Source organism: Bidens hawaiensis, unplaced genomic scaffold (assembly GCF_021521415.1).
Source record: "Bidens hawaiensis isolate Kalapana, Puna unplaced genomic scaffold, B.hawaiensis_p1.1 tig00014937_1, whole genome shotgun sequence".
Lineage (NCBI taxonomy): Eukaryota > Viridiplantae > Streptophyta > Magnoliopsida > Asterales > Asteraceae > Bidens > Bidens hawaiensis.
The window spans coordinates 109,710-122,174 of record NW_027492327.1 but is presented as its reverse complement, the minus strand read 5'-3'; the positions used below and the strand labels follow the sequence as shown (position 1 = coordinate 122,174).

Sequence of the window (12,465 nt, the reverse complement as noted above, 5' to 3'; positions counted from 1 at the left end):
GCGGGTTAGGGTCGACCCTTTTAAATAAAAGTTTTGACATTTAAGTAATGACCGAACCCACATTAATACCTTTAATATATCAAGCTTTAAGTTTAAATGAGACAAGATGAACTAAACCTACCTTAATAAATTTAAAATATTCCACTTTTAGTTCAAGGGGGTCAAGATGACTCAAGCTCACTTTAAAAAGACTAAATTTTGTATTTATTTTTTGCATTTTTAATTGCGTTGCTGTTAATGTAGGCCTACTGAAATTCGGAATTTGTACCGATTATATACAATGGAACATGTTGGTTATCCATTTTACAATAGTAATTTTTAGCAATAATTTAATATACGTTATATATGTTGTTTTACATATCAACTTATTCAAGCAAAGTAAAATGAAAAGCGAGTTTGGTGATTCATCTTCAATTGATGATATTGAGTGTCTCAAACTTGTCATGGGTGTAACTCCCGATGTGTTGAGTTCATACCCCCCCCCCCCCCCCCCTCACAACAAATCCAACAACAAATGTGACAATTTAAAACATTTTCAACAATGAATGGAAGAAATGAGAAAAAAAAATTAGCAACGACGTGATGAAAGTAATGATAATTTACAAAAAATTGAAACATTTTGATATGCTATGTTAAGTAGAATCAAAGTTAGTTTATGATATTCTATAAATTAAAATAATGATAATTTACAAAGATTTTAAACATTTTGATATGCTATGTTAACTAGAATCAAAGTTAGTTTTATGATATTCTATAAATTGTTATTGTTGTTCATCGTATGAAAAAGCCATGAAATAATAATAATAATAATAATAATAATAATATATTATTATTATAGTAATTCTTGAAGACCTATAATGTCGATATGGCATTGCCACATATAACCACAAACGTTAAATCTAGCGAACCTATGGCGACGAGAGTTCGTCGCTATAGCTATAAACTAGTTAATCAAATAATTAAATGGATACTTTTCATTTGAAAAAAGTTTTATGCGTACAAGTCTGCAATGACGACGTACTTGTTGATAGGGCCAAAAATAATTAAACATAGGTTTTTTCTTTAATTTAGTAAATACTATTTATTGACAACAAGCTTATGGTGACAACTTCTTGTTGGGATTAGACTAGCTATGATGGCATCCACAGCATTGTCAAAAGACACATGTATTTCGTACGATCCCTTGGCCCCAAATTACACCATATGAATCGACTAGCTATGATGTATGATGGCATCCACAGCAGTGACAAAAGACACATGTATTTCGTACGATCCTTTGGCCCCAAACTAAACCGTATAGCGACGACATGTTGTCATCACATCTGCGACTTTCGTTATTGCAATAAAGTTGATTTAATTTGTTGTAGTATGGATTCATTTATGTTTTTAAGAATAACCAAATTGGTATTCATAAAATGTTTTGCATGCATGTTTTTTTATAAGAAACCAATGCTAAAGTTTTGCAAATAAATGTCGGCGAAACTCACCTTTTGGCGTGTACACATTGTGTTTCATGAACCTTTAATAAGACAAGTGCATTGTGTATAACTTGTGGTCCGTACTAATGAAGTAACTTGGTAGTTAATACTGTTAATAACTTAAAATAATCGTTCCTTTTATTACCCTATCATCAAAAGATTTACTAGTAACACTAAGTGTTGTGGTTTGTTGAGGGGCGTCGCCCACCGTCACATAAGCAAGCGCGCGAGACGCCAACCACCGTTACAACTCCATGGTTGTCAGGCGCAATCCTCCCTTCTCGCCAAAATAGTTGTGCCATTCCCTCATTTCCAAAAGATCCGATGGTTGATTGATTGAGGACTTGAGTCAAATAACTAACCCATATCCATACGTACACTTGGTTAAGTAGCCTATATCTATTACATTTGTTTTTTGGATTAATTGTTAATGTCCACCGCCTACGTGACAGTAATGTGACATCACTTTTCATTAACGAACCATCAAACACGACACATACTCTAAATACAAGTTTGTGGAATGTTTTAAACGTTTTAAATTGCTTAGGAAGATGTCTAGGTGTATATTAAAAACACATGCACACCAACCCCTTTTGGTCAAACACGTCACCTATAATTCAATTATCACATCACCATAAGTAAAAAACGTTATTATAAAAACCCTACAAACCAAAGACAACTCACTTCTTGCAACTATAACCTGAAAATGACTCATTCATTGTCTCCGGCAGTTGTGGTAATGGTTCCACTTCCACTACAAGGCCACTTGAACCAACTCCTCCACCTCTCCCGCCTCGTCTCCGACCGCAACATCCCCGTTCACTTCATCAGCACCACCACCTACTGACGCCAAGCGAAACTCCGGGTTCAAGGGTGGGACCCACTCAAGGTTGCCACTATTCATTTCCATGAAATACAAACACCTAACTTTGTGTCTCCAAAACCAAACCCTTATTCCACCATCAAATTCCCATCACACCTTCAACCTTTATGTGAAGCCACCACCCAACTCCGCCACCCGGTGGCGTCCATCCTCCGTAAACTCTCCGCCACCCGGTGGCGTCCATCCTCCGTAAACTCTCCGCCACCACACGCCACCTTGTGATCATCCATGACTCCCTCATGGGCTCGCTCATCCAAGACTTTGTATCCCTTCCTAATGCGGTATCCTACACTTTTCATAGTGTGTCGGCTTTTACTATATTGTTGTATACTTTAAGAAACATTCGTAAACAATTTGACAACATAACTGATTCAGTAGTATTAACGAACGACCACTTGTCGTTCGAGGACTGTTTCACCGCCGAGTTCAAGAAGTTCACGGCTATGCAACATGATTACGCTAAACTAAACTCCGGTCGCATCTACAACTCGTGTGGAATCATGGAGCAACCGATGTTAGACCTCCTTGAAAATGAAGAGAGAAATCGAAACAAGACGTTGTGGGCTCTTGGTCCTTTTAATCCCCTAGACATTATAAGGACAACAGAAGGCGAGAAAGGTAAGTAGTTTTCTTGAGAAGAAAAGATTTTCATATTTTTAGTATAACGAAGTTAATAGACAACTCACGGAACCTGCTAATACCATGCTAATCAATGAAATCTGTGAATCGCAACTTGCACTAGGTAGACAGTTTTTAAAAGTTTATGATGTAAAACGTACAAGTGAAAAACCAATCTTTTAGGATTAAGATTCATTAATCTAAAGTATGAACAAATTTTTTATTTAGTGCACTTAAAAATACTAACTTTTTATATGATTAGACGAATTCTTTATTTCATATAGTTATATAAATAATAATGTCACATGATTATTTGATGTAGGTTACAAGTGTCTTAAATGGCTTGATAAACAAGAAACAAATTCGGTGATATTCGTTTATTTTGGAACAACAACCTCACTCACCAAAGAACAGATAACTGAGATCGCAATCGGATTAGAAACGAGCAAGCAAAAGTTTATATGGGCTCTACGAGATGCCGATAAAGGCGACGCTTCTAACAACTACATTACAGTCGAATTACCAAAAGGATACGAAGAACGAATCAAAGGAAGAGGATTGGTGGTTCGTGAGTGGGTCCCACAGCTAGAAATCTTGGCTCACCGTGCCACGGGTGGGTTCATGAGTCATTGTGGATGGAACTCGTGTATGGAGAGTATATCCATGGGTGTACCAATTGTGGCTTGGCCCATGCATTCGGATCAGCCAACTAACTCGGTGCTTATTACCAATATTCTGAAAGTTGGAGTGACGGTAAGAGATTGGAAGTGGAGATATGAGATAGTGGTGGCAGAAGATGTCGAAAAGGCGGTGAGGATATTAATGGCGACGAAGGAAGGGGTGGATATACGGAGGAGGGCGATGGAGATGGGCGGCCGTGTAAGGAAATCGGTGAAGGAAAATGGTGGCTCTTGGTTGCAATTACAATCGTTTATTGCCCACATCACTAGATGATTAAGTATACTGTAACAAAAACACATTAGGCATGTATATGCATACATACTTGTGGGGTTTTAATCGTGTTAGGTTGGCAGATTGTATTCTTTAACCCGAACACAACTCAAATTTTTAACTTTGTATCGTGTTCGTTTTTCTTGTTTAAAAATATCCAACATATATATCTTCAAATATTATATAACTTTCTATATCATGGCCATTTTGTTTTTAATTATGGTATCTATGGTTAAACTTCTACATCACAACTCAATATTACTACGGATCTAACATGTGAAGTTGGACACACTATTGTAATTGGTTAAACTCACCGTTAATATGCAATTTGCATCCAAAGTAACTACACCAACGAATCATACCTGATGAGTTTGATGCATCATTATAATACTTACATCCGCTTTGAAATACATGTGAATCAAAACTAATGACTACACCAAATCAAGCCAGATATAAAGACACATATTCTGCCCTTTATTTGGGTTATGGTCACTAAGTAGCTTATATATGTTGGTCACAATGTGCAAACTTATGTGTTAAAACAATCATAACCGTTTGATTCAATATTGCAAGCCTTTGATTGTTTTGACCTCTTATAAATAGTTGGATGAGGTAATCTTCAAATATGTCATTGAGATTGATCCAAAATGTCCTTAAATCAAGTTCGGAGCAACATCAGCGCTTAGGACGTCACTGCTGGTTGTGTGCATGCCGGAAGCTAACGTGCTACAGCTGCCAAAGCTGATGTCTTAGTTGTCTTTGGTTGAAAGGGGACCGATTGAACCATTATGGATCGTTTCTTACAACACTCAGCACACGCTCATACTTAAAAACTGGTTTGACTAACCATTTTTCTTGTTGTGTCGGTTGGGATTGAAAAACTGTTTAAACTTGTAATCTAGAGTTGCTAATTGCTATGATGTGCCAATGCGACTCTAAGTTGTCAACGTATTGACGTCAAGAACCAATTTCACTAAAGTGTTACTTATGGGAACGACCCAGAGAACGGTGAACAGGCAATTTCACTATAGTACGTGTTACTTAAATTCCTAAGCTTTGGCATTTGATGATATATATGAACGGATTCTTTTTTCAATATATGAATCATGTTTGTGTACAAAAAAACAATAAATAAATAAAATAAAATAAAATGATTGGATTTATTGTTGGGCTACTAGTGGGCCTAAAAGTTGGGTGGATATAAAGAGGTTATACTTTTTTGGACGACTTTGGTCTAGGAAAAAATTAGGTCATGGGCCAACCTTAACAGTCACCATGTAGAGGTCCAACATGTTGGGTTTCAACGGTGGTTCGAGAACGAAAACGGATAAACAAAAGTTTAGTTTCGATAAGTATTAATCAATATTAATATATGTATGTAAACGAACAACAAAACGCAGCGGATATTAACGAGTTAAAACGAACCAAAAACGGAAACCCGAACCCGAATCCGATTACAACAATACGAGTACGAATAACAAATAAATAATCAACCATAGTTGGGTATTCGATATACCTCGGTTAACAAGAACCGGGAAGACACCGAGGAGTTAACAAGAAGGCTAGATCTGGACACAAAAGAGACCCGACAGCAGCTCCGGCGGCAGACGGCGGCGGAGGGCGGCGACTCGTCGGAACAAGAGTAGACGACAGCGGACAGCAGCTCCAACAACAACGCACAGCAGCTAACTGCAACAAACAACTGCAGCAACTCACCGGACTAACCCTCGTCGGAAAACCGAGCTTGCCAGAAAGATAACAGCTCACCGGAAAAGCGCGGGTCAGTGTTTAATGGACGTCGAGGGTTTATTGGGGTGCGGTGATGATTGCAATGACCAGAGAATGAAACTTGGTGACAGTGTTTGGTGTAGGTTGGCTGAGACGGTATTCCGGCGGCCTAAAATAGCTCGCCGGAAAAACGTGGTGGCCGGAGTAGGGCTATAGGTGGCCGGAGACGAGCAAAGAACAACACCAGAAGCTTGATAAGGGATTGTGGTGGTGGTTTGCAAGTAAATGGCCGGAGAAGATGATGTGGTTGAGATTCCGGTGGCCGGAATGTATCGCCGGAAAAGCGGCTGCCGGAAAACGGCGCCGGTTTTAAGGTGGCAGCTAGGGTTTAGGCTTTTGTTAAAAGTTTTTATAAAATATTAATATCATATTCTATATATAGTAATATTTGTAGGGTTTAAGCATGTTAAACCAATTGGGCTTGAGCCCAATTAACAAAACCAAGCCTTGACCATCATCTTGTCCATCTAATTAATTGTGTCGGGCCTAATTAACATTTAAGTAGGCCCATCTCTCGTTACCCCCGGTGTAACTCTCCGGGTCACGTTCGGGTCGGTCACGTTGACTTGACCCGAAACGTCCATAAAATCCAACAGTCTCCCACTTAGACGTATTTGGGTCAAGTATCACAACGCTGACAGCTAGAGGCGTTCTAGCTACACATAGATGTCCCCAACCGAATATGACATTTTTAAATCCATAACCAAAGTATCTTAAATATCTTATTGCAAGATAATGAATTTATAGTAATCGTTGTCATCTATCCTTTCTGTATAAAACATTAATTGAACAATGAGACATGGATCAAATCAATCTCATATAGTGTTCAATTATTGTAATTCTCGATATAGAGTCAAAGTGGTCCAATCAAACACACAGTTAGTTTGGGTGAGGCCTCACACTTTACCAGTTTGAATCAACGAGGGCGTCAATATGTCTAACTGTTACATTTAAATGTAAGAGTGCAGAATCCCATCTTGACTACATATAACTCCCACTGAACTCCAGAACATTCCCAACCTATGCCTTTATGGTTGGCAGTTACGCAACAGCGGTTGACATGATCAAAGAATATCCCTCGGTAAACGAAAGTTCTAATATGTATCTCAGGTCTAAGGATACTAAATGAGCATACTATTATCAAAACATCTTATGATCAAGATCCATGAAGATGATTTGATGCGAGTTACATCCAACGTCATTCATAATGAGGTCTGTGAGTTTGGAAGTCAACTGCTTGAGTCCAAAGTCAGAATAGTCTTAATTCAGAATCGCTCCCACGAGTCTGATCGACTACGGATAGTTTAGAATATAATATTCATGGATTAAACGTATTAAAAAGAACACAGTTGTATCATTCAACGTTTGCATTTAACCATTAAATCAAAGGTGAACTAAAAAGTACAACTGTTTGAATGTTCATACATCCAAATACTAAATCAAAATAAATCACTAGCAAGTCTAAGCCCGATAGCATCTCTATGCTGATCATGTTTGTCCTGAGTCATTGGCTTAGTGAACGGGTCGGCTAGATTTTGATCTGTGTCTATTTTGCTTATCACAATGTCACCTCGTTCCAATATTTCCCGAATAAGATGGAACTTCCTTAGAATGTGCTTGGTTCTGTGGTGAGACCTTGGCTCTTTGGCTTGAGCAATAGCACCTGTGTTATCACAGAATATCTCGATTGGTTTGTGAATACTCGGAACCACATCGAGATCGGTGATGAACTTCTTCATCCAAGCAGCCTCCTTAGCAGCATCAGATGCGGCTATATATTTGGATTCGGTGGTAGAATCCGCTACTACACTCTGCTTGGAGCTCTTCCAATAAATAGCTCCTCCATTGAGAGTGAAAACGAAACCCGAATGTGAGCGAGAATCATCTCGGTCAGTCTGGAAGCTAGCATCAGTGTAACACTTTACAGTGAGCTCCTCTTCCACTCCCCCAAACACCAAGAACATGTCTTTGGTCCTATTCAAGTACCTTAGAATGTTCTTCACAACAGTTCAATGGGCAATGCCAGGACTCTGTTGAAAACGACTGGTCATGCTCAAGGCATACGAGACGTCAGGTCTAGTACATAACATAGCATACATGATAGAGCCAACCGCATAAGCATATGGAATTGCTTGCATACGTTTGGATTCAATGTCCGTTGCCGGAGATTGCGATTTGCTCAACATGGTTCCCTTAGTCATTGGAACAGCTCCTTTCTTAGAGTTTTCCATTGAGAAGCGTGCCATCACTTTGTCTATGTAAGTACTTTGACTAAGCCCTAGAATCCGCTTAGATCTATCTCTATAGATCTTTATTCCCAGAATATAAGCGGCTTCTCCAAGATCTTTCATTGCAAAACAAGATTCCAACCATAGCTTAACTTGTTTAAGCATAGGAATGTCGTTTCCAATGATCAGTATATCATCCACATACAAGATGAGGAATGATATAGTGCTCCCACTAGCCTTTTTGTAAACACAAGGTTCATCTTCGTTTTTGACAAAACCAAACTCTTTGATTTTCTCATCAAAGTGAAGATTCCAGCTTCGAGATGCTTGCTTAAGTCCATAAATGGACTTGTTCAATTTGCAAACCTTATTAGGATATTTTGGATCGACAAAACCTTCAGGCTGAACCATATAGACATCTTCAGAAAGATGTCCATTAAGGAAAGCGGTTTTGACATCCATTTGCCATATCTCATAATCATAGTATGCAGCAATGGCAAGCAATATCCTAATTGACTTAGTCATAGCAACGGGCGAAAAAGTTTCATCATAGTCAACACCTTGAGTTTGAGTGAAACCTTTCGCGACTAGCCGTGCTTTGTAGGTTTGCACATTTCCATGCATGTCGGTTTTCTTCTTGAAAATCCATTTGCTCCCTACTGCCCGACAATCGGGGGGTAGCTCAACCAAGTTCCAAACTTGGTTATCATGCATGGACTGCATCTCAGCATTCATGGCATCTTGCCATTTCTTGGATTCCGGATCCAAGATAGCAGACTTGTAGTTAGTAGGCTCGTCCCCAGATTCGGCTACTAATAAGACTTCGGCACCATCTAGATGACATAAGTATCTAGAATTTGGTACGGGAGTCCTACTACTTCTGCGAACGCTTGCGTTCACGTCTGATGTATCAGCAACAACAACTTGTTGATCAGACTCTCCAACTTCCTCAGCAGTTGGTTGTGGTTCTTGAATTTCTTCAAGATCGACAATGTTACTTCTAGTTCCTTGACTAAGAAATTCTTCTTCAAGGAAGTAGCCCTTCCTCCTGACAAAAATCGTATTTGTATCAGGATGAAAGAAATAATAACCGCTCTTGCAGTAGTATCCGACGAAAATAACTTTTTCGCCACGGGGATCAAGTTTGTCATCAGACTCACTTGTGATATAAGCATCACATCCCCATACTCTAAGATAAGACAATTTGGGTTTCTTTCCCTTATGCCATATCTCATATGGTGTTTTGTCTATCTTCTTAGTTAGAGCTAGATTGACAATGCGGGCGGCGGTCATAAGGGCGTAACCCCAAAAGGAGTGAGGCAAGTTAGTTCTACACATCATCGATCGAACCATGTTTAGCAAAGTTCGATTTCTCCTCTCGCTCACGCCATTAAGTTGGGGTGTGCCAGGTGGAGTGAGCTGTGAAACAATTCCATGCTCTTTTAGATGAGTGATGAACTCTGTGCTGAGATACTCTCCACCTCGATCTGATCGAAGTATCTGAATGGTTTTATCAAGTTGTTTTTCCACTTCGCTTTGAAACTCTTTGAACTTTTCAAAAGTTTCGTGCTTGTGTTTCATAAGATACACATAAGCGTATCGACTATAATCGTCGATAAAATAAACGAAGTATCTTTCATGGTTTCTAGTCATGGTTCTGAAAGGTCCACATACATCAGTAAGTATGAGTCCTAACAGATCACTTGCTCGTTCACTTTTATTAGTGAAGGAGTCTTTGACGAGTTTGCCAACTAAGCAAGATTCACAAGTGTTAAAAGAGTCTGGTCCTGTGTATTCAAGAATACCTTTGGATTGGAGCCTTTTAACTCTTGCCTTGCTTATGTGGCCAAGTCGGCAATGCCATAGAAAAGTATCATTGACACTAGTCTTGTTACGTTTTGAAAGATGATATACGTTATTGTCAGGTTGAACATCAATCTCATAAATACCATTTCGAGGTTTAGCCTCAAAATAAAAGATATCATTTAAGTAAGCAGAAATAGCAATGCCATTAAGAACATACTTAAATCCTTGTTCAAATAACAAAGAAACTGAAATGATGTTTCTGGTCAAGCCAGGAGCATACAAACAATTATTTAAAGGAAAAACTAGGCCAGATGGACAAGTAAAATGAAATACTCCAGTTGCCAGAACTGGTACTCTCTTCCCATCTCCAACGATGAGTTCCATGCTGCCTTTATTCAGTTTCCTCCACTTCTCAGGCTCCTGCAAGACATTAACGATGTGGTAACCACATCCGGTATCAAATACCCATGTATTGCTAGAGACAGTGAAAAGTTCAATAACGTATAAGGAAATACCTCCAGAAGAGCCTTCACCATTGGCTCTCTTCTTTCTGATCTCAGCAAGGTGCTCGGGGCAGTTTCTCATCTAGTGCCCCATTTGGTTGCATTTGAAGCATTTGCGCTCCTCAAAAGGTGGCGGCTTTTTCTTTGCAACCACCTTGTTAGTGTTGGTGGCAACATGGGCAGCAACAGTAACTTTCTTCTTGCCTTTTTCCCTTAAAACCCCGATTCTTTGGTTTTGGCTTCTTGACACCAGCAGATCGTATCATCAGAACTTGATTGGTCCTAGAAGGAATGTTCATCTCAGCCGTTTTGAGCATGTTATGAAGCTCCGGCACTGTCTTCACCCAACCATTCATGTTGAAATTCATTACGAACTGGTCGTATGAGTTGGGGAGAGAGTTGAGAATGAAATCCGATGCCATTTCATCGGGCATGGGATAATCAAGTTTCTTAAGCTGATCGATGTGCCCCTTCATCTTTAGAATATGAGCACTGACGGGAGACCCCTCTGCCATCTTGCAACTGATGAGTTGTTTCATGGTGTCGAAACGTTTTTGACGGGCTTGTTTCTGTAACATGCCCTTGAGTTGCTCAAGCATCTCATAGGCACCAAAGTCTTCCAAGCCTTTAGCAAGCTCAGAAGTCATGGTGGCTAGCATAATACAGGAGACCTCAGCCGAGTCATCCTTATGCTTGTCAAGAACTTTTCGTGCAGCGGCTGTGTTGTTTTCAGGCTCGGTTGGAACAGGTCCATCGAGAACATACAGGCGCTTTGCCATGGTGAGAACAAGTTTTAAGTTGCGGTGCCATTCGATGAAGTTGGTACCATTCAGTTTATCCTTCTCAAGGATAGTCTTAAGGGCGTAGGGTGAAATTTCGTTTGACGACATCTGATTAATTAAGCAAAAGTAAATTTAATAAGTATTTTCGACGTTGTAGTCCTATTATTAATGACCCAATAACATTAATTAATTAGGAGTATGAGAATCTGGTTTCCAGTTATTAAAGGCAGCTGTAGCACACAACATTAATAAGTGGTTAGGCAGACTGACAACGATTGCCAATTGTGAATAGAGCACAACTCTCGGTTATGAGGCCTATAGAGACAACGATTGTCTGTATAGATACGTTTAGCCTCATCTTTGCCCATTTTAAGTCTCCAGACAGCTTTAGCACGTAACAGGAGAGTAAAATAATAGTTGTCCTAGTACCGTGACGTGTGAAAGGGCCGGATGTGTCAACGAAGAGCTTTCACCTTGATGGGATAGGCTAGAAAACAAATGCGGTGCTGTAGCTCCAAACACTCGAAATTTCGCAGTATGCCTCAAGTGTGACTTGTAGTAGGATTGACATAAACTATTGGTTTTAAATTAGGATTAATTTTAAAATTTACCAAATAGAGTAAAAGTCAAATTTTACTGTAATTATTATCGGGACGAATAGATGAACCCTTTCATCTCTTATGACACTTAGTTTTAGATAACCTATTAAAAACTAAGTTTGTCGCGATATGACTAACCAATTTTAAGTTAAAATAACTTATTAGTTTTGGAAATCAAAACGATTTTAATTTGCAAAACAAAATCGGTTAAAAAATGTTTATTTTCCAATTTATTTGGTATTAGGTCGGTGATATTATAATCCTATTATAAACAATCCAAGCAACCACAAATAGCAAATAACAATAATATGTAAATCCTTATGGCCAAAAGGTGATCGGTCTCGCTAGAGCCAATTAGGGAGACCGATCGGGTCAAGGGGTTCACAACACAAACAACCACAAGGATGGACTTCTCCGTGCATCCCATCGTCTTGTCCGAACTCCCACTAACTCCAAGATGTCCATGAGCTCGTCCTCGGTTATCTTCGCGTCTTCTTAATTACAAATTTATAGACTAACAATAATATGTCCTATTACAAATTTGAACCATCTTTATGGTCAAAAGAAAACCGAAAATTAAATAATAACCTTTTTACAACTTTTGAACCAACCGTATGGCCAAAACAAGCTCAAACACCAAACACAACCAATCAATCACATACGTCGGGGCCGGATTTACATATTCACAATAAACGAATTTCGGGTCGTTTTGACTTGGTCAAATAAAATAAACAAAACTTTGACCAATCCAAAATCACCCGAAAAAAAAATTCTAGATCTATAAACTTTAAACGATTTAAAGTTTAAGATGTAGATCCAGTTTTAAACG

General features: G+C 39.0%; 1 pseudogene across 1 annotated transcript; it reads left to right on the top strand.

Moving 5' to 3' along the window:
* Nucleotides 1–2,184: 2,184 nt before the first annotated feature.
* LOC143548184 (zeatin O-glucosyltransferase-like) lies at nt 2,185–3,933 on the top strand (annotated as a pseudogene). Its single transcript, XR_013137902.1, has 3 exons — nt 2,185–2,486; nt 2,522–2,979; nt 3,302–3,933. The product of XR_013137902.1 is annotated as a zeatin O-glucosyltransferase-like (transcript).
* Nucleotides 3,934–12,465: the final 8,532 nt, after the last annotated feature.